At 34.6% G+C, this 24,346-nt stretch overlaps 1 long non-coding RNA gene across 1 annotated transcript; it reads left to right on the top strand.

Moving 5' to 3' along the window:
- Nucleotides 1–575: 575 nt before the first annotated feature.
- LOC141572381 (uncharacterized) lies at nt 576–23,925 on the top strand. Its single transcript, XR_012497743.1, has 3 exons — nt 576–739; nt 6,150–6,259; nt 21,508–23,925. It is a non-coding gene; the product is annotated as an uncharacterized LOC141572381 (long non-coding RNA).
- Nucleotides 23,926–24,346: the final 421 nt, after the last annotated feature.

The raw sequence follows: 24,346 nt of genomic DNA, 5'->3' as shown, positions 1-24,346 counted from the left end.
GGACATATGGCTCCTCCTTTTCTCCTCAGTCTCAAGAAGCGGGAATTCTTCTAGGAGCTGCGGGCGGGGTAGCGGTGGCGGCAGAAAGGGGGTGGGTGCAGGCGAGGCTGGAGGGACCTGACTGCGCTGTCAATTACGTAGGACACAGACGCACATGCGGAGGCCGCGGGAACCACGGGCTAGAGGGATGGGAAGCTGCTAGGGGAGGGAGGTAGATCGCGTGCTGGGCGAACATTTTCTCATCTCCCGCTGGTCATAAATATTGTTGCATTTCCTTGGTAACCCCCAGCCCTGGGCGGAGGCCAAAAGGCGGCCTCCTGTGCGGGCTGAGACCCTTCCCGGCCTGCGGAGGCCTGGGCTGGCTCGGACGGCGCCTGCTTTTGGAGGCGACCTCCCGAGAACCGCCCGGGAGCCCCGCAGCCCTCGCGGCGTTCAGGTCCTGGTTCTGCAGACGCTTTGGTCTTGGTCCCGGCTGCGGCGGCCCCGGGGCAGGCCGGGAACGTCCACAACGCGCGCGGTGCACCTCGGGAGGTGCCCAGGCGCGTGCGCGCCGCGCGGGGCGGGAGACGAGGTCCGACGGCCCGGAAACGTGCTCTGGCCCGAAAGCAGGCGAGAGACCCTGTGTGAACCCCCACATCACTAGTCCAAACTCGGGGAGAAGGTGGAAGGAGGGTGGCCGCGGCTCTGAGCGCCCGGATGTCTACCCCAGGCCAGGCCCTGAGTCAGGCCCATCGCCCAGGTGGGTTTGACCACAGCCATCCTCGCGCCCTTTTACGTGGGCGACCTTAGAGGGGAGGCTTGGGTTTCAAATGCGAAACATCCGTCTGCTGGAATCAGATCTGGCTCCCAGAGGATGCTAAGACTTTTCTTAACTGAGAGTAAGCGTCTGAAGGAGACCCAAGGCCCATGCCCTTCATCCCCTCAACCATATCTCCGGTAAATAGGTAGGTAAATCTTGCTCGACCCTTCAAAAGCCCAGAGTGCACATCCTGGTACCTCACCGAAAGCTTTTAAAAGAAGAGGGAAAACCAAAACCCAAGCCAACCACAAAGAAGGCGATGGGCAAAGCCTGACTAGGCCGGAACAACCTGTGGCTGAGCTGTTTAGTGACGAGGACAGGCTCGGGATGCTTGAGTCGGGAATGGAGGCTGGGGCGGGGGCATAGGGACCCGAGGCCCCCTTCCGGTGCCGAATGACTGGCTTCCTTCAGGCACCGAGTCTATGCAGGCAGCCCGCGGCCCAGGAGAGGCAGGTCCTAGGGCCTCGGGCCTGACCTGTGCTCAGTTGAGGCAGGGCTGGAGCCTAGTGAGGGCCTGCCTCTCCAGGTCTTTAAGAGTTTCTTCTACTTGGCCTTAGTTTCTGTGCCAGCCATAGGTAGCCATGTGGCCCCTGGTACTTTTACTGTTGTTATGTGATGCTTGGGCAAATACTTGTAACTGACCAGGCACTTGTATACAGCTCTTCTAAAAGGTGTTTGTGTGTGTGTTAGAGAGAGAGAGAGAGAGATTGATTTTTCTGGGCTGATAGGAGTATTTTCAGTTCCAAATGATAAATAGGACTTATTTTCTTCTTATATGATTAGTTTTTTAATGTACATAAAGATTATAGTTTTAAGTTTGGCCACCCTGATAGAGGTTTAATACCAATGCATAAGGGGAAGCCAAAACGAAAATACTTGGATACCAACTTTAGTTTGGAAAAATATCAGTAGCGTTTCTTATTTGACAAGGAAATGTATTTGTTCAGTCTTTTTCTTTTGCTTTTCTTTTTTCAGTTGGCAAGGGCATCATTTTTAATGTATATCCCATGTTTATTGTTTCTGTTTAGTACTGTGGTCATTTGCAGCACATCTGTTTCTGATATTGTTCCTGTGTTAAGCACACACTATTTTGTTAGCAAGATTTTACACCATCTGTTTAAGAAAATTCTTGCCAGTGCTATTTGATGCCCAGTTGAACTTTAGCCAAACTTCTTCATTTTATAATGTTCTCTCAGTCCTGAGCATATATAATACACTTTAATGAAATTATGCTTTTATACTTGCTGACAGACATCAGAAACACATTTGCCCAGGTCAACAGCAGATTAGCTAAATGTTGGATAGGAGAGACCATATTAAAATAGTAAAGATGTTGAAAAAGAAAAATATTTGGAAACAAAACTGTTAAATTAGAATCAAATAATCACCCAAATAAACAACTGCTACACACACACACACACACACACACACACACACACACGTGCTCAAAACCTCCCCCCACATCACACACAAGAATTTGGACATGACTATTGGGAATTTATAGTTCTGATGATTTATGTATTCTTTATTATATATATTAAACTTAGGAATTTGTATTTTTGACATTATACCCAGGGGTGTAACAACTGGTTTAAAAATAATAACGTAGAATAACATTGTAATGTGACTATCAAATAAATATTAAATGTAACACAAACAGATGAACTTAATCATTGAACCTAATGTGGTATTTTTTTTTTTTTATCTTGCGGTCATTCATAAAAGTTTTTCACTGTATTATCAAAAGGTAACAAGTGATGTTTACTACTTCTGAGCTCTTTAAAAGTAGAGCTATTTGTGACAATTCAAAAAAAGGTTTAAGTATCTATATTTGAGGTCAAAGCATATATATCTAATAGTGGCATAACTACAGGATTAGAATTGGCTTGAAAAAGTGAACACTGGCTGTATGTTTTCAGATATCTTTTCTGACACACAACACCCCTGTTGCTACACTGACTGTTTTGTTTACATGCAATCTGTGTACCCCAGTGTCAAACCTTAAAAGTGATAATTTTGCATGATATTTTAGTTACAAGCCCAGAAATATAAGCCTTGACACTTGAGTTAGTATTCTTCTGTCGTTCATTCCTGGAAATCAGTATTCTTTGACAAAGAAGTTTCCTTTGAGATCTGCCAAAAACAGGGTGTCACATTCTTTGAGTTGTTACCTGGACAGACAGACTGCTTTTATTGCAGATGCTCTGATTATAGATGTGTCCATTATATAACTGATTAGGGGTGTATAGTCTTTTTCTATTTGTTTCTTTAGGAAAACAAATCTTTGTTTTGGTGTATTTAATTTCGAAATAAAATGTATCCATGGTAATATGGGTAATTGATTATTTATGCAAGACATTGGAATTCAATACTTTGTTACTGTGTGATAAATTTGGTTATAGAAAGGGGATCAGTCTCAACATTCTGCCTACATATACTTCTAAAAAATTATTTATCAAGATCTGTATTTTCCTTAAACTGTTAATTCAGATGTGCTGAAATGTAACCTTACAAATTTCTTTTTCAATAACTGATGTTACAAAAAAGCAAACATTATGAATCTTCTTATGTCTGGTTCCAATTAATCTGCTTAGACTATTTAATGGATGAAAAAACAAACCTGACTTAATCAATCTGGAGTTCTGTACCAATTTTCCGTGTGCCTCTTTAAGGTATAATGCCTTTTCCTACACATGCTTAGTTAACAGTTTTACTCATGTAAAACCTGGGATTAGAAGAATAATTAGACATATTTTCTTCAAAAAACATTTTGCAGTTACATAAGTACAAAAGGGAGATGGTCTCAAAATGATTGTCAGTGATTACTGAAAGAAAACTATATACATCTTTGTGAATTCAATTCCTCAAGCACCTACAGTGTACCAGGTGCTGGGGATACAAAGAAGAGTAAGACATAAGTGGTTCTTGCTCTCAGAAAATTCCCAATTCATTAAGGACACTGGCAAAAATACAACTAGTTCATCCCTGCAATTCTGTTATGATTTTGATCTACTCCTTGGGTTTTCAATTGTTAAAGTATCAGATTATCTCACCACAATATATTCTAGATGTTTTTAAAAATTTTAAATGCTATCATTTTTGTGGAACAAAAGTGAATCCCCAGAAGGCTGTGTAGCTCCTGAGATAACCATACTTTCTGTACTTTTTCAGTCGTGGGAAAGGGACAACATTAGCATGCTATTCCTAAAACATCTCCCCAATTATTTTGAGTTTTGCATCACTGTTATTCCTTTGGTCTGTTGTAGAAGCTGTTGAAAGAGTAGTGGTGGGGCACCGTAGTAGAGATAGAAAAAAATTTTAAGTTTGTTTAATTCTAAAATCTGAAACAGCTCTATTCCTCTTGCCTTCTCCCTCTCTCCTACAAAATAATTTTACATTTTTATCACTGAAAACTTTTATAGATGATTGGGAGAGAAGAGGAGAATTCTACAAAGACTATCATTTAAAGTAATGGATGACTGAAGTCGACATTTACTATTTTTTCCCAACATACATTTTCTAGCTTTTAGAATGAATTATCCCAAAACTACAAGGCTGAGTTTGTTTTTCATACAAACAAATTGGGAATAGTTTAGCAGACTCTTTAAAAAAAAGTTAAATGTTTTTGTTTATGGAAAGTTTTGTTGGGAATGTAGAATAAAAAATGTAGATGTAAAGTTTCTTTAGCACTTAAAAGAATTACAGCCAAGTTAAATTTAATTACTGTTTCTAATACTTTTAGAGATTAAAGTATAATTTTCTTCTTTAATATACACTGATGAAAAATATCAGGAGAGAAAGGAGCAATCATTTGATTGAATTAATTGAATGCCTTTTAGCCTTGAGAAAACATTGCATTTTAATTTCTTCTGTTTAATCATGGTTTTTGGAGTAAGTCTGAATTATGCTTTCCTTTCAGAGGATATTGCATCTCATTTTGCCTCACCATAATCACAGCTCTGTTTATGTGACCAATTGATTCCTACTGGCTGTTATCACACACTTTATTTTTGATACTCTCCATTTTCCTCAACGCCTTCCTTCTTAGAAAGGCAGAATGCTGGTGAAAGCTCTTAGACTTGGTCTGCTGATCTGTATTTCAGTTTTAGCCCCTTAGATTTTTACCTGTGTGATGACCTTGGGAAAGTCACATAAGTTTCTGAGCCCCAGTTTCTCTATTTTTTTTGGGGGGAGAGAGGGTTATCAGAGAAGTTATAATTGGAAATCTTTCTAGCTTTTAATGGTATATCACTGTTCATAGATTTTCAAGAGCTTTTCTCAAACCAGATTTGGAATCTTAGTTGTGACAGTCCTCCAAAAGGAAATTTTTCTTCAGGTTATATCTCTGTTTAAGAGTATCATCACATGTACTTACTGAGTTTCAACTAAAAGTTATGTATTCTTCACAGAAAATCCTTATTTTGTAAATATATTTTAGTCCTCTATTGATGTTCAGTATACAATAAGAGCAATTGTTAAATTGCACATCATTAAAAAAAAAAAAGTACCATTACGTCAAAGCTTATTTACTGAAATCAAGTAGAAGCTTAACTCGGTCCCTAACTAACAGCAGCAGTTCCTTCTCCAAAGCTAGGCAAAATTATCTTAAGAGATGTTAACTCTGATTCTAGTCCAGATAGGAATCCAAATCTAACAAAATGAGGATTTCCAAAATAGGCTTCCTCATTCTTTTCACTTTTCCTCCCTCAACCTTTAAAGTCTAGCTGATACGCTGCCTTGTCCTTGAGCATTTCCATTCAAGTTGAAGGTGATTTTTCTTTAAGCAACCATATTCATTGAGTTAGGCAGTTGCTTGGTTATTTAGTTAGCACTTACTGCAGGCACAACTGAATGTGATTCTCCTAATGCTGTAACTCTGGCATCTTATTCTTGGTGATTCAGCCTTAGAGTTTGATGTTAAATAAACTCCATTGATGACACAGATGAGGCAGCACTAGGAACTGGAAACATTGATCTACTGGTAATAGGTCATTTACTAATAAGCTCAACATATTTTACGTTCTGTGCTTTATTTCAAGAAGACTTCTCACCCACCATGGCTATGACATGTTTTGTTGTGTTCTTCTTTCTGATAGTCACAATGAATTTGGACTGAAATGGTCACCCTCTAGTCAGGACTTTTAGCAGGTAGTTGCAGGGCAGTGGACTAAAGTCAAGGATGAAGACTGAGCATGGAAGAGATTAGAGGGAACTAGGGCCCTGTAGGCTTGGTCTGGAGCGAGATGATATTTTATTTTCGAAAAATACATGTTTTTTAAAAAAGTTATCCAACGTATCTCCTGACATTTATGGTGGTAAAAACATTGGCATGGCATGTTTTCTTTTTTAGTTGGTCGACATCTCAGTAGCAGCTGGGTAGAACAGAAGTCTGATCATTTTCTCTGCCTGGGATCTGCAGCCCATTCACATCTGCAAGGGATTGCTTCCATTCTCTGCAAGGTATAGATTATTTTCATATATAATAATTCTGTATATATATATCTTTTTTCAACTCGTAGACCTGTGTATGAATTGATCTAATTGGTTATCAGTGTCCGTTGCCAAAATATTAATAGACGGGAGTGATAAACACTGCAGTTGCCTTACCAACATCTATTCTATTCATTACCATTTTGTGGTAGCCATGTGGTTTAATTAGGATTGACTCCAACCCGCAGTCCATGAGTGGCAGACTAATGGCAGTCAGCCAGTCCTCACTGTGACTGATTCAGGGATGGTTACAGGAACTTGCGCTCTGTGAAGATAGGGAATCTGTTTTGTTCATGGCTACATGTCCAGTGCCAAGAATAGTACCTGACGTACAATAGCTGATCAATGAATATTTGTTGAAAGAATGAATGAACCAAGATTGATCAAAATGATCCTTGGGAGTATTGTTTGATGCTCAGAATGTTGGAAAGTCCCTGTTTCCTCTAGATATAAACTAGGAACCATGCAGCAAATGTATTCATCTTGTGGCCATGGAAGAAAAGCCCAAGGATGAAATAAACATGGAGGAGGGAGGAGGGCAAAAGTGAGAAAATGAGAAAAAGAAGCTCCAGTTAACCTGTACCTCCACACTGTCCCTGTGGTTTAAACTATCTTGAATTAGATTTTTCAGTTCAACCAAGAGCATCCTAATAATATACCAGGAATGGTTCAGGTGTATAGCAAAGAACAATGAGCACATTTATTAGCTCTTTTCCTATACATGCTGATTCTTCAGGCTAAGAGTTTAAAGACTTGAATATAAAACAACCACATGACAATCTTTGGCTGAATTAGGGTATTTGGTTAAAAACTCCAGGACAGGGGCCGGCCCAGTGGCTCAGGCGGTTAGAGCTTCATGCTCCTAACTCCGAAGGCTGCTGGTTCGATTTCCACATGGGCCAGTGGGCGCTTAACCACAAGATTGCCAATTCAATTCCTCGAATCCCGCAAGGGATGGTGGGCTCTGCCCCCAGCGACTAAGATTGAATATGGCACCTTGAGCTGAGCTGCCTCCCGGATGGCTCAGTTGGTTGGAGCGCGTCCTCTTAACCACAAGGTTGCAGGTTCGACTCCTACAAGCAATGGTGGGCTGTGCCCCCTGCAACTAGCAATGGCAACTGGACCTGGAGCTGAGCTGCGCCCTCCACAACTAAGACTGAAAGGACAACAATTTGAAGCTGAACAGCACCCTCCACAACTAAGATTGAAAAGACAACAACTTGACTTGGAAAAAAGTCCTGGAAGTACACACTGTTCCCCAATAAAGTCCTATTCCCCTTCCCCAATAAAATCTTTAAAAAAAAACAAAAAACTCCAGGACATGTGAAATCTAAACAGTTTTCATGTTATGGTCGAGCCAGAGCCCCTTTAACAAATCAACAAATAGTTTAAAAAATATAATTCAGTTTTTGTAGATCCAGGGGCTTAATGAGTATTAGGTAATACATAGAAAACTAGATATGTTACTTTTAGGTAAATTTCAGTTATGTGGCTTTTTACTTTGCCTGAATTTGATATAATAAGAGCATATGTATTTAGAACACAGTGATTATACATAGTGCTAAATAAAACAGTTGAAGTGGCTTTAATCTAGCTATAACATAGAATGTCATTTTCTTTATTGATCAGAAATAAGGCATCTCTGTTATCTACCTTTTTGTTATACATTGAAGATCTATTTGAAAAAATTTTAAGTCTGTGGTAGAATTGTAGCCTTAGGCTCTCCTCCAAAAGTAATTACCAATTTTAACGAAAATCTGTAATAATTCGAGCTTAACTTGAAGCTAAGTCTATATTTTTCATTCCATATGAGAGAGTGTTAGTAGCTCAGAATTTAAATTTTGAAAACTGTGTATTCCCGAGTGCCATTTGAAAACCAAAGTGAGAGAGGTAATGGTGACTTATAATTGCCATAAAATGATTACCTTCCATGATCTGATCCCCCATTCTGATTTAAATACGTGACCTTAATGTTTGGCTGGCACTTTGTACATTCCTCTATCTGCTACCTTATTGTCCAGATGTGCTTATCTGATTCCTTCATTAACTTAAAGACTTTTTGAGGGCAGTTACTTTGTCTTACGGAACTTGAGATTCCTAGTGTCTAAATAATGGGTGTACTGTGTTTAATGAACAAATGAATGGATCGATGAATAAATGAATGTCTGTTCTTTTCGATGGAATCTCAATGCAAATAACTTTGGTGACCAAGTAGTAATATGAATGTGGAAAGGGGCCCAATAAAATACAGTAGGGAGCGGTATGCCTGTGACATACCGTACTTATGCACATTCAGATTAATTTTGTTTTTAAAAACCCGAGTGTCACGACACTTAACGAGAATTGCTAGTTTGGGATCCCTGCATTAGGTCTTCTTTTAAAAAAATCTGAGCTTAGCATTAAAAGACTCAGATCTGCTAATTACTAGCCTTGTTTCTATGCCTGTTTCTTTTTTAGTTTAGAAAATGAAGATAATAACTTACTTGACCAACTTACAGTGTCATTGTGATGATCAAATGAGATAATATATCAGTGATATACTTTTTAAAATGTAAAACAGTAAACAAATCTTAGGTAACTTTATGAATTTCTAGAGCCTAAATTGTGGGGGGACGTTCTAAATGCAAACAAAAAGCCAAAGTGATAAGGGCTCATTAACACTTAGGAACCATAATGAGGAAGTCTGATAGTGGTTTCTGTTATAATTCATATTTAAAGTCTAGTGACTTGATTTGGTAGTGTGCAACCTGGGGATTTATAACTTCTTGGGACTTTCTAAAGAGTACCTATATAAAATGAGGTCTAAAAAGACATCCTACTAAGAGAAAACACCTTGGGAAGTTCTGGCGGAATGGGAAATGGGACAGACACTGCTGGAACTAGGGTACATACCTACAGAGGTTGATTACACTTCTCCCAAAGAATTTGTGCTGATTGCTGATCTTCCTGTGACAGCCAGGCCTTTTGGAAGGCGAAGTCTAAAACCCTCCTATGGGGAAGGAAAAAGCTGTGGCACTAAGGATCCTCCTCCCCTAAGAGGGAGAGTCCACCAAAAGGAAATTTTTCTTCAGGTTATATCTCTGTTTAAGAGTACCATCATGTGTACTTATTGAGTTTCAACTAAAAGTTATGTATTCTTCACAGAAAATCCATACTTTGTAAATGTATTTTAGTGTACTGTTGATACTCAAATCTAATTTTCTTACATCCTTCAAAATATATTTTAAAGTACTTGTTTGTTTCTCTTCTTCAAGGTTACTAAGTCTGATTAAGGATATAGAATTTAATTCAACCCTGAAAGTAGACATAGGCAAATTCTCCAAAATCTCAAAGTAAATAAAGCAGATTATTAAAAAGCAAAAGAATTGAGAATAAAGCTAAATTATGATAAATAGTTTAACTATAAACACTCTAGCAAACTTTTTAAATAAACCTTTGTGAGTTTCTTGAAAGGTAAAAAGTCCATTAAAACATATTTTTCTTAATTCTTATTCTTATTGTCTGATTTATAGTAGGTGCTCAATAAATACTTGTTGCATAAATGAATAAATTCATGGTCAGACCCTGAAAGATGTGGAAATACAGTGGGAAAAAAATGACATTTCCTTCCTACATGCTATGACCCTATGGAGCTGATGACTGTAGTTTTAATTTAAGAAACAAACAACAATATAACCCACAGGGCTGGAAGAATTAAAAAAACAAAACAAAACAAGAAAACCCTCAAAGGCAAATAAACACTATTTAGAAGTTGTTGGCTTCAGTCAGTTGTAAATCCTAAATCCTTAACCTTAAATATTTACTATCTCTCTCACTTTTAGCACAAACATGGTATTTACAAAAATGTTTTGCAAAGAGGTTTTTCCACATATATCAATTATTTCTAGCTACTAGCTAATCTGGTATTTTAGATCAGAGAAAAATAAATAACCAAATGGCTTGTTTATCATGATGCCGCTGAAGCTTCCATTTTTAGGACAGTATTTTGTATTTCTAAGTAACCATCAAATCATCAATTCACCATTTTTTTAATTTACAAAATATTTTTAAGCTGTTGGGTACGTTACTGAGTCCTTAACTTAGAGTCTGATAAAGTATCTATACATCCTTTTTTGCTAAACTTTAAATTGTCTAAATGCTTTTGAGAATTTGCTTTGAGGTATTGCCATTTTTCTTTATATCGAGTTACTTATTGTTCACTTGTTTTACGATATTTTCCAATTTGTGGATTTATGTGGGGCAAATACTCCTCATAGATTACTTTTTGCCTGGTTCTTAAGAAATAAAGAATATATTAAAATAAATTTTTACGTATTAATAAATTTTTATGTTACGGAAAGAAACATTATGGAAGTTTGTGTTTTAATGTACAGCATAGTAATCTCTTATTTTTGTGAATGTCTCTTAATATGTACATCTGCCCTAAATAGAACAAAGAAGAAATTAAAAACTTCAATGTGATAGCTTGTGAAAATGGTGAAATCCAGGGGGTAAATCTTTTTTTGCAAGCCAGAAATTCAGAACAAGTCATGCTTTAGCTCTGCTAGTTGAAACTTTCTATTATATATTCCATTCATCTAAACCTGTCTCACTATTTTAGTAACTGTTGGATTTTAAAATTAGTAATTGTTGTACTAATTTCAGCACTAATTTAAAAATTGCTACTAATTTTAAAATTAGTAATTGTTTCATTTTATAAACTTTATAATAAATGTTATCTTCCGGTGCTTGCCTCTCTTTGGCTTAGACTCTGGTTGTAGAAAGTGTTTCATGGTGTGGTTAGTTGGGAAAGTCTTTAGTTCTCTGGTGTGGGCACTGAGTTCTAGTGCACACAGTTAGGGTGGTGGACTTTCCTGAACTGAATATGGCACTTTGTTTTTGGCTTAGGTTCTTTTCACGATATACTCATGTGAGGCTTACCAATTGGCAACCTCCTAGGCTCTCTGATGGTCAGCAGTTCTGGCAAAAGTGTAATAGACTAAAGGCACATGTAGTAGTAATTCTAGAGACTTTCCAGGATATTGGTGGTTTTTAAAGAAAGCTTTTAATATATAGTACACACAGTTTTAAACATGTTAATTTCTGATCCTTTTAGATTGGAGTCCTAGTATCTTTGTTCCTCCTAGTAAGACTTTAAGTATAGGAAAAATGCTTCATTACAAATCTAGCAATTTACAAGTAAATAGTATATTTGAGACATTTAAAATGTTCACAAGTAACTAATTAGTTCATATGTTTTAAGTTCAGTGAAAATATAATGGGTAAACTGCCATCATTTGTTTTTCAGCCAATGCTACTGTTAGATCTTCCTAGGATATTATAGTTTAATCAGCATTTTGTCTTTGGAAAGGATTTGTAGGCATGTGTGGGAAAGGGGAAATAAAATAAAAACACCCTTAATATTCAAGTATTATTTTAGCTGCCTTTATGTGGCTTTTTTTTTTTTTTTTTTTTTGTAAATGAACGAACACCAGGCCAGAAGTCTCAACAAGATATAAATTACAAGTAAAACATCTCTCATTTTAGGGCAATTGGGCAATTCTTACTTACTCTTCTCCTTGGAAAATAAGAAAATGTTTTAAATAAAACTGAAACTCTAAGTAGAGATTTATGAATGACTAAAATGATAGCAGGAATAAGCAAAATTTCACTTAAACTATAAAAGTAGAATTAATATTTATTCCATTTGGAAAAAAATTTCAAAACAATTGCATTGTAGAAAATATGTTTTTAGAAGATTAGTCAATATCTTGAATTTATTATCTAGAAGTGTCTAAAAGTAACTGATCAGAGTTAGAATGTAAATAAGGTGGATTTTAATAGACTCTTAGTTCTAAGTACAGTTTTATTCTTTACTTTTGATAAATAATTTGGAAAGGAGTCTTTTTTTCAAGGTTAAATAGCAAAGAGTGTCATTACTTTTTGTTGTTTTTACTAATATATTGATTCTCCATTTTAAGCCTCTATTATGGTGAAGGGAAATCTGTATTAAGGCAGCGAAGATTAACTTCTGTTACTGAGTTAACACAATAAAATACTTTTCTGGAAAAATGATATTAAAACAACCACTTTAAAAATTGTGATATATTTCTTTGGATTTTTCTGTATAGACTGTTGAAGTCATTACTAAAATGAATTTGTAAAAACAAGAAAAAAAGACTGTGTAGAAATTAAGAGTTTATTTCTTTCCTGATAAGCTACATATTAAATAGTCTTTGTATTAAGGAAATAATGCTCTTAAATTTAAGCTTTTCTTAAAGTAAAAATAAAAATTAAAACACTTGTTTGTATTTTAAAAACTATTAGAATATGCAGTTTCATTCCTCATAACCAATATACTTAAGTAATCATAATTAAGTTGTATAATATTACATAATATTTTAAATATGAGAGAATTATAAGTATAGTTAATGTTTGTAATCCTTTGTTAATTATGTTTGTATCTGGTTAACAGAATATTAGAATGCCTATTTATTAATTATAATTATGTTATTATAAACATCTTGCATAAAAATTTAGGGTTATAATTTAGGCATTAATTTTCTATGAATTCCTCTGTGCAACCACAAATAAGAAATGAATCTGCTCCAAAATGTTCAAAGCCAGTGTGAAGGGGACCAAAAAAAACCACCAAAAAACACCAAAAAAACTCCTACAAAAAAACTTGACAAAGGCATTTTGAAATAATTGATGTATTCAATCAAACTACAAAGACACTACAATGAAGCCTAGGTTATTTTTTTTTCATTTCATAAGGTATGCTAGCACTAGATATATTTTCACATTTTATAATTTGAGATAATGAGGTATGTTTAGACAAAGTAACAGTGCATTCAGAGTTGGAAACTTTACTTTTTATTTTCTTAGCTGCATTCCATCTGTTTCGTCAAAGGCATGGTTCCAACGGTTTCATGATGTCCAAATCATTAGAAACAAAGCTCTTGTATATGTGTGAATCAGGTTAGATTTTTTTTATATTTGACTTACTTTGGACAAAAGAACAGGAATGATTGCGAGGTACTTAAATGATGCCGAAATGCTTGAAGAGAAAGCCATGCATGGATCCCCAATTATAGTAATTGTTTCTTTTTAAAGTGTAATTTTGAGCCAGAGTGTTTGTTATTTGTGAAGTATTTGATTTGATTAATTATAATAGATCTGATGACCTCACAGCTTCATTCTTAGGACTAACATTTTCCCTGTAGTAAACTTAAATACTATATAGTACTGTGTTAAGCAAACATTTTTTTTTTTCTTCCATGAAAGTATATCAGAAAATGTTATGGGGCTAATACAATTTATCCTATTTTTTTCTAACTATAAATTTGGTATACATACTCATTGTAAAATTAAAATATTAAACACAAATAAAAAACCCCACACAATATCTCATATGTAAACTGGATTGCAGTTTAAATGATAAAAGATTGTTTCTTCACTGTTGGATCCCATGCAAAAAGTGTAGGGTCTGAACATTTATATTGTTGATTTCATTGTTAATGAGAAAAATGGCTCGCTTTCAGCCTGTAAAATGTTAATATATGAGCTTATTTGTGAGGGAACAACAGGAAAGTTTTTCAATCTTTTATGAAGAAATTAGGGAGAGCCATGTCTTGAAGTTAGATGATATGTGTGCTGAACACCTTTTACCATTCCCCTACCTCCAATTTATCACTGACAGAGAATATCTGAATTAGCTTTAATTTGCATCATATTTCCTTTCAACCAGAAAACAAACATCTGACTAATTTGGAATTGCTTTATTTCTGAAGATAAGCTGGGTTGTTTTGGCAAGGTTTTACCTAATGCATTGTAATGTATATGCTTAGTTAAACTTCAAGAGTGAAACATTTGTGGATAGTGATGCTGCTTATGTAGAAATCCTTATTCATTGACAAGCTTAGTTGCTGATAAATTGAAATGAATATATTTTACTTATAAAATGAATGATTCAAACTCCTTTCTGAAGTAGATTTTTCAATGTATTTTTTTTACTCAAAATTTTCTAAACCCCCAAAAGCATCAAAATAAGAGGGCATGGATAATAATTAATTTGATTAGCTTTATATAATTTACAAAATAGTTTCTAAAATATGTCATTAAATAAAAGTATTCAAGAAGACTTTGTGGATCTAGGAAGACAATCTGCCACTGATCATTTTGTTTAATCACGATAAATGCCTATACTGACTTAATATCTGTCTTTATGACTAACATAATAACTTTCGTGAGTGAATTAGATAGTGTTTTTGTGAAATCTGTTCCCTACTGTTAATGAAATGAAAGGAAGAGTTTTGCAAAATTTGTTTAGATTTTTCTTCATTTAAAAAAAAAATCATTATATGAACACTTATTTGCTTGTTTTACTCTTTCATAAATAAGGATGCGATAGAGGATCTGAAGTTGATGCTATACATTCATTCTTATCTTCTGGAAGTACTTTTATGTTCAATAGCTGTAAAAGAAATCCCTACAATAGTGTCTGGATCTGGTAGTATTTCTATATATTCACAGGCTTTCCTATGTGGAAAAAAACATGTAAATTACAGTATTTTTTAGTCATCCTTAGTCTTTAAAGTGACAAAAGATAGTGCACTTAATCCGCTTTCAGAAAAACCTTATTAAACTGCAAATTTAAAGTCGATGATCATGTAAATGGACGTTAGCCTTTCTTGAGAGTACTTATGAATAATTTACACAATATTATTTTCGTAATATTTAAAATGTTTCAGAGAATTTTTGATGTACTATTGATATATAAACTATTGATATGCTAAATGAAAATGTGCCTTGCATATTATTCAAAAAATAAATTTTCTAGCAGGATGAGATTTGCAATAAGAGTGACAAAGAATTGACAAATTTATTTTATAAAAAGCTTCTACAACTCAATTAGAAAAATACAAAATCCCATAAATAAATGGGCAAAAAGTATTTTTATATTATAAAAGAGGAACTACAAATGGTTCAGACACATATGAAAAAAATTTCAACCTCACTAGTATCTGAAAAAATATAAATAATAGAGTAATGAGATTACTCATACTCAAATCACATTAGCAAATCCTAAAAGATATGTAATGCTGGTGAGAGTGAAGGTCATCTATAATCTTGCTAGAAGTAAAAACTTGTTCAACTTTTAATGATATGTAGCAAGAAAAGCTTTATAAGATGTTTATAATGCAGTATTTCCCTTTTTCGTAATTTGTACAAATGAAATAATATAAAATTCTCACTAAGATTTATACTCAAAGATGTTTGGCACAGCCTTTTTATAACAAAAAGTTCTTAGGGATATAGTTAGGTAAATCATGCTTCACTCAAATGATGGAACATAATGTAGTCAATAATAAGTATAAATGATTTTAATACCGTATGAAAGTGCTTCTGATATGTTAGATGAGAAAAACTGGATACAAAAATATATGTGTATATACAAAATAATTTCAAATATGTGAAAATGAAAGAAAAAAGACTGGAAGGAAATATGACAGAATGTGGCTGCATAAGGTGGGAAGTTAAAGGTATTTTTTTCCATATGCTTTTTAATTTACCCCTACTAACCAAAGAGCATTATCTTTTAAATTAGAGAGGAGGGACCTTAACAAATATATCCAGACCTTTTGCCTCAGCTGTCTCATGTCTAGAAGTTTATCCTGAGGAAATAATCCTAAATATCCACTCAAATTTGTGCAAAAGGAATGCAACTTTTTTTGTTTTTGATAGCAAGCTATTTACAGCAAGCAAGATATTCAAAATAGGTGAATCATTAAGATACAGTATATTTCTAGCATGGAATACTGTATAGTTATCGAAGTTATTTTTCTGAAGAGATTTTTCAAATCAGAAAAATCTTACGATCTAAGTAAAAACAAGATATCACATATAAAGTATGATCTCAACTATATGCAAAATATTATATGAAGAAAAACAAGAATTGAAATGTGTCAAATTTTAGTCATGTTTATTCTTTAAATGTTTTGCATTTTCCAAATTTTTTAAAAATGTGTCACCAATTACTTTTATAATCAGGATAACAGGAGTTTGAATTTTTAATAAGCAAGTTTTAAAAAGTTATCTCCTGGGTGAAATTTGTTAGCCTTAAAATAATCACTTAAATAATAACATATATTCCTATAGCAAGTAATAACTTGAAAATAACTTAAAAGTAAAACAGCTTTTAAGTTTCAAATCAGCCTTTTACCAGTGGAGAGAACTCTTTTCTCTTAACCTAAATTAGGGAGGTTTTCTTATAGAAGCATGTAATTTCATTAGTAACAAATAACCAGTGGTCTATTAAATTTTGATACCTGAGTCACACTGTTCAAAAACATACTGAAAGAAAAGCGGAAAACCAAATCAAGAAGGCTAGCAAATGTGCTTGACAGTATGGTTTCATGCTTCTCAATAAATCAAAGTTCCAGAATATTATGGGTAAATTTTAAAATAGTCATGATTATCATATGTGAGTCTTATTTTGCAGAAAAGTGCAGTCTCATGGGGGGAAGGTGTAGAAGATGGCTTTCACTATGCTAGGATAATACATGGAGATATGATGGTACTTACAGTGGTATCAAACTGAGTGAGAAGAAAGGTATAGCACAGCCTAGTTTTAAACAGTGCAGGATAGTGTGGGACCCACTTGGTAATAGTTAGAAAAATAGACCCATCTGACTAGCTACCATAGGTTGTAGCTAGCTACATTGTCTGAAAATTTTAGATGTTCTTTAAAAAGTATAGTTATTTTCACCCATATAACATACTGGGGATGGCTGACAAGATCAACCTTTCACAGCCTGTTCACGTTCATATGGCTATAGAATCATCAGAAGTTTTATCTTGGAATGTCAAGCACATTGCATTAATATGCACATGTATTTCAAAATACATCAATGGTCATTATAAACTACAAAGATGTTCATGCTTTTTTAAAAGGTAAGTTGAAAAAGAAATTTGGACAAAATGAGAAAAAGTAATTTAAAACAAAGTTTTTGTCTTCATTTAAAAAGTTACATTTCAAATAAAAATACCTAATACCATAAAAAGCATAAGACATCTACTCACATAAGACATCTTTATTTGAAAGTACTAGAATTAAATGTTCCTCTTCTTTTTCGGTCAGTGTGTTTATAGATGAATAAATGTATGCTATAAACACACGTTCATATTAAATATATATTCACATAAAATCAGTTCAGCTCATCACAAACCATATCTTCCTACCTCATCTTGGAAGCACACAGTAAGATGTAAACTACCCCAAATTTGCCACAATTAACTTAATTTTTCTTTAAGAAATAATTTTTTCTTGAAAGAATACATGATTTCTGATTGTGGGGAACTGAGGATTTAAGAGTTCATAAATATCTGAAGAGGGAACTTGTGAAAGATATATCTGTTGTTACATATCACAACTTTTTTTTCCCCCTCAAATTTTGTTCCATTTATTCCCTCTCTACAAAAAAGGCCAGAATCAATTTTAAAAATCCCATCCACAACCCCTTTCTCCTCCCCATGACCCGCAAAAGTAAAAAACAATTTTGTTCATATGCTATTTCCCTTGAGGTCTTAATAGGTTTAGTCTGTAGGATTTCCTTTTTGGGTGACATTATCAGAAGAAATTACCCTGTACCATTACCTATGGTCAATGAGGTTTGACAGGCTTTCCTTCTCTCTCATCTGCATCAAGCAATTCCCTGAGACAGGAAGGTGTCGTCTAGACCTGACCCTTTGAAGTTACTTTTACTTCCATCTTCAGCTCACTGAAATTTTATTTTGGAGAGTCATCAACTGTAAACACTCAGAGCCTGTGGACAATGCTGCTTTAGTTATTATAACCATTTACTGTAGTACTCTGTGCTAGAGGAAAAGTCAGGCTGGCTATGGAATTTGCCTGGAATTCATTCTGTATGAGCTTTGGGTGGCCCTTACCCAAGCAGTGGCTTCAGGCCAGGGAAGAAGACAGAGAGAAGCTGGGAAGAGAACTTTGCAAATTGGGAAGGTCCAAGGGCATTTATCTCAGTCATGTGATTGTAGTTTTTTGTTTGTTTTGTTTTCCTGAGGAACAGAGCATTTGTTGCAAATTTGCAGTTCAAAACTGGTAGTAATCAATAATGACAGAAAAGAATGGTGTTCTAGCCAGTTTCTTAACTAAGTTAAAAAGCTTGCATTGTTTTGGTTTTATTCTGTTTATATTACCCCCATAAAACAACATAGTTAACGTCTTTTGATACTAGTACATTATGCACAGTTTCAAAAGAGGAATGAAAGTTTGTCACTTTAGGAAAAAATGTTCATCCCCCACAATGTACCCCACTCCTTCCAATGGATACAGTAGATTGTGGATAAGGGGTGATTTCTGTCTTTATCATAGTCTGTGGCTTGTTCATCATGAGTGCAACATTAAAGAAATGGTAACCTTAATAAACCCTGAAACTCCTTTAGACTTTTACCTAGAAGAAATAAGTTTCAGAAGTCAGTCTCACAGCCAAACAATTCTTTTTGATAGGGGTGGGAGAGATGGGGGTAGAGTGGAGTTGCATAGTAATTCTAGACTTTTTGCTTTTACTGATAAAAGGATAAATTTTACATATCCAAGTTATTGTTGTGGTTGTTTTAATGTCAGTAATTCCTACTGCAGGAAAAAGTTCTATTCCCTTTAAATTCACATCTGCCTTATCTGTGTTGCAGTTTCAGGGAAAGTGTGGAAGTGGTCGGTTTGCCAAAACCTTTTATAAGACGGGCTTTACGGTTCTCTGCCAAAGCCTTCATTCCAGTGGAGAAACTTACTGAGAAGTTAGACAACATGGTGGGAACAGGGCTCTTAGAAAGCCCCAAGAAATGCATTTATATTTCTCAGGTAGTGCTGTAGGTCTCTTATTATCACATAATTGAATTGAGTCCTAAGATTTAGGAGGATGATATTTTGGATTAATTCCTATCAAAGCAAAGTGAAAATGGAAGCGGATGCAGCATAAATGCTAGGCCAGAGATAGCAGTCCTAGGAATAATACTTCTTTTCTTATGGAATGCTCTATAGTTTAAAACAGCATTTTACCTGTATATAGTTTTACTTAATCAAATGACACTAAAAATAATCCTTCTTAAATAGGCCATCATCAAATAGCCATTACCAAATTTCCATTTTTTAAGATGTGGAAACAAGTCTCCTGCTTAGTAGTAACATTCTTCAATTTGCAGTTAGTAAGTGGCAAAGGACAAGATCTTGCCACTACACCAAAATTTAATGAGGAAACCTTGATGGGGAAGGAATCATAGAGAAATTTGCTTTCTTGAGATTTGCCAAAGGCTAAATCTGTGTAAGCGTCATTAAGCCCGAGAATAAATCAAATCTGCAAAGTGCAAGGCAAATATGCATTGTTTTAAACACTCACAAATTATAACTTTTTAAACATTATTTTACAAAGCATTTTACCAACGTTCAGTTTTAATTTGATAGACCGTGTACATTTTTCTATACAAAACCATACAGTATGTCATAAACATCCCCCCCCAAACTGCACCACATATACTTAGGAAGTGGTATTCCAGCTGTTTTACAGAACAAGTTATGTGGCATGTGAGAGACAGTAAGATTTTTAAATCTGATAATTATGGTAGGGGATCATAAAGTACATTCTTAAGGTAAGTTCTTAAGGCTCCTAAGAGATGAAATATTACATATTATAAGTATCTGGGAGTTACTAACATTTTTTTATTTGTGATTGAAATGGGTAGGTTTGTTTTTATTGTAAATTCAGTTGTAGACTGAATTTTCTATTTTGTTTATTTTTTAATTCATTAGATCCTAGAAAAATTAATGTACACCTACTCTTAAAAACCCATCCATAAACCCAGTAATGAAGTTTTAAACAGTAAAATTTTATTATTTATTGATTAGAATGTTATATACTAATACTGTATGGTCAGAAATATTAAAACTAAAAGTAACAAAATTTAAAAAAATTTAGTCAAACATTTTAATGGTGAGATAGTGTGATTTTTTTTTTCCTTTGAGGAGTTTGGTTTGTAATGTCTCAATAAAAATTATGCATATTTTAAAATAATTTTTTAATTCAAAACAAACTGTTAGGAAAATAATTTAAAAGCTGAAAATTTATTATGATATCATTTGTTTAATTACTTTTTTCTAGTCACTATTTTAATTTTTCCTGGCTTGTCACAACTTATTTTCTATTTTGAAAATTAATAGGATTCTTCATTAGTACTTTATTATCTAGAAGAACCAGAGGATTTCCTCAAAGATATGGATCTCACTGTGATTCTGAATCATTCCAGTAATTTTATTGGGCCTCAAAGTGTTCTGAGCCTGGAGGAAACACTCTATGTAAAACTTGCAGATTCATCTGGTAGTGATTTGTCATTTACCATGTTTTGGGCTTGCAGCCAGGTCAGCTGTTGCCAAGAGAAGGCAGACAGGGGAGTAAAATTATTATCAAGAAAAGACTTGGATATGTACTGAATGAAGCCAACTGAGACAAACGCAAACAAAATCTAGGACTCCTAGAAATAAAGGGGGCTAGAAAAAGAAGAGGACTCAATCCCTCTAGGCTAGTTTTCTTTTTGTTGCCCTCTACCCTTGGCATATCAAGTGCTAGTCTTTAAATTTGTTTAATTAATTGGATAACTAGGACTAGACTTCCTCTAATATTTTAGTCTATGACCTGGAAATTTGCCTTTGTAGTTATTAGTTATTCCTTTACCACTGTTCTAGTAGTTTTAAAGGTAATTTCTAGCAGATTTATCTCTTGAACTCAGTACTCCTCAGACTTAGTCAATAAAATATATGTCTATAATGTAAAGAAGTTTAAGAAAAAGACAGTTTTAATCTAATCAAAAAACATTATGGTCTGAGAATTTCAAGTGTACTTGGGGGTAGAATATATTTGAGTCCTATAATTTTAGTAAAAAGATTCTGAATAAAGATAGAAAGAGAACTTGTAGATAAATCCCTGAAATATGAAACTCAAAAATATTTGTAACAGCTTGAAATTAAGGTTCAAAAATCTTCAGACCTGAAAAAAAATCCTTTAGGAGCTCACCAAACCACATTAGTTCTTTTGGCACTTTTAAAATTGAAGTAATTGCAATAATCACTAGTATTTACTGGGTACTCTAAGTTGATACTTTTTACTAAAAATATGAAGATAGAATGTATGCATTCAATCACTAAATTCTTTTTTCTTTTTTTCTTTCAGGAAGAATCAATCATTAAATTTTAATTGAACCCTCTTGTCTTATAGGAGCTGTTATTATAAAACAGGCAATATTGATAATGACCAAGAGATAGCAGATAGAAGACACTTAGATAACTTGTTTATGTTATAATCTCCCTGAAATGTAGAGAATTCCTCGGGATGGTGAAGACAATTTATACATGCTCAAGAAACCGGTCAAATAATTTAGAATGTCAGATTGATCCATATGTCTAAAATAATAGTTTGTATCAAGTGGGTTACTTTTTGAGAGAATTGTTTATTTAAACTAAGAAGACATTGTATTGCATACGTGGAAAGAGCACTGATTTGGCATCAGGCACACCTGGGCTGGAATCAACTCTACCATTTATAATCTGGATGACCTGGGACTAGTCATTTAAAGGGTTTCCCCATGAATAAGGGGATAAGGGATTGTAATAATCATATCTTTCTCATAGAATTCTTGCTTATAATATAGTACCTAGAATGATAAATGATACTTGTAGGAGTTCAAGAAATGTTGGCAACCATTTTACTATAATACTTCTAATGATTATTCCAAGCTTTATAATTCGTAACATTTCATAATAAAACAGTATAAATTCCGTATGCTTCATTTCTGATGTGAAGTTCTTTTAGGATTGTTTCTTGATCATATTATGTTGACTTCAGTCATCTTGAAATAGGTTGGTGCATGGTTTGGGGTAAGTGAACAGACTTGAAGCTAGAGGTTGCTGTGCTCAAGCTTACCATGCTGGCTTTCTAGAACACTTACCTCACTGAAGCGAGATTTATAGCTCAGGATTGCCACTTGTGGGCCACAGAAAAGGCAAAAGTGTTAAGGACCGCTGCTAGTAGGAATCTCTGCTGTTCCAAGATTTGGTACCATTATTGTATCCACTACAACCTGTGGGGCCAGCAGGTTTCTCATTGCCAGAGCTCTCTGTCATGGGTCTATTAGTCCTAATATTTAAGAAAGAAAAGCGTTTGCTAAGTGTGATTGTTATATTTATAATTTTTATGTCAACAAAATGTTTTACAAAGCTATTATGTGGCAATCTTTTAAGACTCATCACATCTCTCTGATTATTGTTTTTGAATGTTCATTAAAGCAAGGATTTGTCTTTTATTGCGTTGCATTCCCCATGGTGCCTACGTTAGGGTCTTGCATTATGCGTTTTTAAGTAAAATTGATTTAAAAATCTGTATTTCCTCTGAAGAATTGTCTTTTTCATGAGGTTTCTTTTTTTTTTTTTAAATATGCAACAATATGTATTACTCCAAAGGTTTCCTACCCTCACCACCATGCTTGTGACCATCCATAAATGTTAAAGACAAAATAAAGGATGTAGAATAGTGATTGAATTGAAGGCTTCTATCTCTAGAAGTTTATAAAATAGGCATCATATACACCTCTTAAACATGAAATTGTTGTAAGAACAATAATTAAATATATTTGCATTAACCCAAAATATTCATCAACCAAAAGGGCTTCGTGTTCCCAGTTGAGGCAGTGGAGATGAGAGGATTATTTCCCTCAAAACCAGATTCAGCAGTGACTGTATCCAACATATTAATTTTATGACATATTTAGTAATTTAGAAAATTTTACTAAACTTTTTAAATTATTGTTTTATTAAAATAAAAACAATGTATTTTTATTTTAGAGTATTTGGAAAATACAGACATTATGTGTGGTAATTTATTACAAAATGATTCCCAGTGAGCCATGCCTGTGTGAATTTAAGCCCTGTGTAGTCCTCTCTCACATTTATCTGGACTGGCCTTATGATTTGTTTGGTCTAATAGAATGTGATAAAAATGAAGTTCTGGGTCTAGGTCTTAAGAAGCCTTGCAGCATTTTCTTGCTGCCTGGAGACACCATAAAAAGAAGCTGAATTAGTTTACATGAGAGTGAGTGACCTTGCGGAAAGGGAGGCCCTGTTGTGGAACACTACAAAGAGAGATTCAGCCAGACCTCAGCCATTCCAGCCGAGGCCCTTGACATGTGCCTGAAACCATCTTGGATCCTTCAGCTCTTACCTAGCGGCAAACTGACTGCAAATGCACGTGTGAGCCCAGTTAATACCATATGGAGCAGACTTCAGCTTCCCAACTGTACCCAGTCCATATTGCAGAATTGTTAGCAAATAAATGGTTGTGTTCTAAGCACTAAGTTTGGCAAAGGTTTGTTATGCAGTAATAATTAACTGTTATATATAAGAAAATGATGTATCATCCCACCACTTTGACATAAATTAACATTTGGGAGTAATTCACATTGTGTAGAGAATTTGTAAGTTGCTTTTTTTTTCATTTAACATTGTATCATGAATATTTTCTCATACAAGTAATCTTCAAAATATTTAGATTTTATAAGAAAACAAATAAAAAATAAAGTCAATTAAAACAAAAATACCGTAAACTGGACTAAAAGTGAGCAATACATGTTCTTCTGTATATTAATCATGGCATAAATATATGTGGGATATAGGCTGGGCTGTATATTAGTTGTCTATTGCTATGAAACAAATCTCCCCAAAACTTAGTGGTTTAAAGTGACAATAAACATTATCTCCTGGACAAGAATTCAAGAGTAGCTTAGCCTGGTGGTTCTGTCTCTGGCTCTGTCATGTGGGTATGGTCAATATGTCAGCTAGCCTGCAGTCATCTGAAGCTTTTATAAGGGCTGGTGTATTCACTTCCCAGGTGACTTACTCAAGAGGCTGACAAGCTAGTCCTAGTTGTCAGTAGGAGGCCTCAGTTTTTCCCTACCTGCAGGGCTTCCTGCAGAGCTACCTGAGTGTACTCAGGACATGGTGGCTGGCTTCCCCAACAG

This window comes from Rhinolophus sinicus, linkage group LG06, assembly GCF_036562045.2.
Source record: "Rhinolophus sinicus isolate RSC01 linkage group LG06, ASM3656204v1, whole genome shotgun sequence".
Classification (NCBI taxonomy): Eukaryota; Metazoa; Chordata; class Mammalia; order Chiroptera; family Rhinolophidae; genus Rhinolophus; species Rhinolophus sinicus.
The sequence above is the reverse complement of the archived record's forward strand: the minus strand, read 5'-3'. Positions and strand labels throughout refer to the sequence as shown.